Genomic DNA, 3,690 nt, shown 5'->3' with positions numbered 1-3,690 from the left:
AGATGGACGGAGACACACAGGACGACACCGGAAGTTCAGCTGTGGCTTCAAAATAAAAGCGTAAAAGACCAAGAACACTACGATTTCTTTACATAAATTTAATTTTGTTCAGAAATATATATCGAGTGAATAAAAAATCTTAGAACTTTAACTTAAACCTGTTAAAAAAGGAAGCAAAAACAAAAGTGTTGCATTTTAATTTTGTTCTGTGTATTTTTTTTAGTAATATAATACTGGCATTCTTATATATCTTTCCAATCACCATAAAAAGTGATGGAAATGATGAAAAAAAAAATCTCATAATATGTCAGCTTGCTAGTGTCCTTTTTATGGTATTAAATATCTTCCTTGGACCCTGTGTCCTGATATGAGGACATCACATTTTAGGTTTACTGGACCATATACTTCATTCTGCTTAACTCAGACCTGTTGTCCTCACTCTTGGACACTTCTTTGTGCCATCTAGTGTTAGTAAGAGCACAGTACACCAATCCATGTAAAAACAAGATGGCGGCCATTTCTGCCAGGTCAGTCTGCAGCTGACCCTGACACAAAAGTGGACAAGATACAGAACCTGATCACATTTATGGTTGAAACTTGTTTATTTATGAATAATAAATGTTGTAATTTGATATACCATACAAACCAATTTTAGCAATGGTAACAAGCTAAGACACTGCTATTAGAAAGATATTGTTTTATCAACAGCTCACCAAAGGACATTGGGACTATATTATCATGTTGTTTGAGGACACTGGGACTTTCTTATCGTCTCGTTTAAAGACATTGTCACTTTACTGTCATTGACAATGTTTAGTTTTTTATACTTACCTCGTCCTACTAATCCAAAATAGCAAGAAATTAAAAATGCATACCCAACAAAAGTTCAGGTCTCAGGAGGATATACACAAAACACAATATATAATGTTGTTTTTCTTATTATTTGTACATTAAAGAGGAAATATGAGCTGTCTGGAAATGACAGTCAATAAACAAACTCCTGATTTAACAAAAATTGACCTTGGTTTTTTCTTATTTCAGTTCCCTCCATCGGGTTAACTGTCCTCCAGCCAGATGCTCTGCTGTCACATGAATATTACTGTGGTCATTCATTTAAAAACTCTAAAAAATAAATAAATAAATAAATAAATAAAAACCTTCCCTGAATTTACATTTTGTACATGGTAGACATGACAGTAACCCCAAAGGGGCAGGTGTTCTTTTAATGAAAAAATACATAATACAGTAATATATCTTACAACACTTGCCATATTTCCTAAAAATGGGTATAATGTGTCATTTGTATTTGAAGTTAAATAAGATCACTGTTAAAGTCAGAATTAAGCAGGGTAAAACGTCCAAAATCTGTCTCAGAGACAAAGAAAATAAAGCTGAAACCACAGCTGTTTTATATAACAAAAATTTATATAAATCTTTGTTCTATGTTCCTTTTGGTGTCAAGTAAATATGACAAACATAAAAAATAAGAAGTGTGTTTTTGTTTCTCTAAATACTGACAGGGCCACAAAAATCACGATACTTAGAATTACCCATGTAAGTAGAAACATACTCATACATCTCACGTGTATGTTCTATTTAACACCTGCATCCAAAACCTGGAACGGCATTCAAATCAGCAGCAGCAGGTTAAAGGTAAAGACAAATCTCAGTTTAACTGACTGGCATGAAAATCACTGCAGGTTAGGGCACGTCCTCAGTGATTTTTCTAAATTTAAATAATGGTTGAATGAATGAAAAAACTCCTCTTAAACTGACAGGTGAAGAAAGCATGAGATCACAAGTTGCTTTTAATCTAATTTCCTATTAAAGCAGTTTGAGAATTTATCAGCTGTTACACATTTTTTAAACTACCTTGCTCTTCTATCCATTGCACAGGAAAAACAAAACAAAAAAAATGAATTGCAGATGCAAACCAACACCAATTTTCAGACTTGTTTTACAAATATTGGAGTTAATGGCAACTGGTTTGACAAACAACTACATGACAGTGATAAAAAAAAAATCTGTATCTAGACGAATCAATCACATCTAAAATGTCAGTGGTTCAGATGACATTTAAAGGATATTTCTTTATATAAGACTGTAACTGAAAAAAGGTGATCACTAAGGATTTTATTGTGAAATTTGCTTTGTACAGGAAGTCACATATCTTAATTTGTCTACCTTGACAGTGGTGGAGAGGTGCGTGGTGTGAATACTGAAGGGCATCAGTGAATAGGGCTGCAGCACTGAAAGGTTTCCCATCACGCTGGGCTACCCCAAAGCCTTAAAACACACAGTGCAGTCACTCAGTCTTTCCTTTATCACAAGAGTGAATAAGAGTTGCATTATGCTTCTGCATAAAAGCTCACCCCAAGGTTGATCTAGTCTGCCCAGTGATTCATACTATAAAACACTGCTGCAACTTCCTCATAACCGACGTGTCACTGGTTAATGCGACTTCACACAAGGAAAGCACTCAGGTTTCTATGTCATGATGATACAGTATAAGTGCGTATCACATAACACATTGTATTTTAACTATGACCTCAAAGCAACCTTAAGCATTAACAGTATCAATATTCTCAGAAAAACTCTATTGCCTTCATCTCACATTTTTCCTGATATGATTTTAATATTAATTAAGATGCACTTAAGCAAAAGGCTAACTAGAGAAAACTAAACACCTTGTAATCAAAGTCACTGACATCAGATCGGTTTCCCCACTCCTAGGCTGTGACCTTATCTGACTTATTCAGACTTTTTATTCTTTTTTTATTTATTGATTTAATTTATATCTATTTTATTATTATTTTTAAAAATATTTTCATATTTATTTATTTTTATTCATTCTTTTTTTTCCATTCAGACAAGCTTAATGCATGTACATAACTACGTGCACCTTCCCAGCCACATGCTGATATTCAGATTTAACATGCCTACTTCTTTCAAAATGGCCTTTTATTCTAATTATTTCGGCAAAAGCAGGTAATAAGATCTGTGCCCTGTGCAGTTACAGACCCGTCCACTTCCAGTCTGCAGTCTCCAGACAGAGGCCATACTGTTTCATATTCAGGGCCTGAGCTTCTTATGGAGGATCACGCTGTGTCACCCCATTTTGTCAGCGTCAAAAAAGCCTAATTATACACTAACTGTGATTCAACAGGCCTTTTCACAGCTCATTTTTAATACTTATTGGATAAAAAGCACAGGTGTTACTAACAGCATTAACAATGGCTCTGTTGTATTCTACAGTAAGTCAATACAGTTACAGTGAGCCAGCATTCACAGTATCAGGACCCTGAAACTGATCCAGCTGAACAGAATTCTGCCAAAATTACTTTTGTATTTTTATTCTTACTGCTGTATCACGTCTTGGATTTCAGTGGCACTGTTAACACCAACATGAGCCGGCACACAAACACAGCACAGTGAAGAGGTGCGTCACCTTATCTCACTTTACAGCACACTGGTGCTCGATGCCAAGCTAATCTCATGATGATTAACAATGACATTATAGGGTCTCATGCCCTAAACAACCTGCAGTTCTGATGAAACAAATAGATAATATTCATGATTCTAAAATTTGGGGCGTATTATCAGGAACTATTAAAATGTAATTTCCTGTGAGCAAAACCTCCCACTGAAATCACATGGAATGTCATACTTGTAGAGAACTGACCTTTGAAC

The sequence above is a fragment of the Epinephelus fuscoguttatus genome, linkage group LG4 (genome assembly GCF_011397635.1).
Source record: "Epinephelus fuscoguttatus linkage group LG4, E.fuscoguttatus.final_Chr_v1".
NCBI lineage: Eukaryota > Metazoa > Chordata > Actinopteri > Perciformes > Serranidae > Epinephelus > Epinephelus fuscoguttatus.
Note: the sequence above shows the minus strand (reverse complement) of the source record.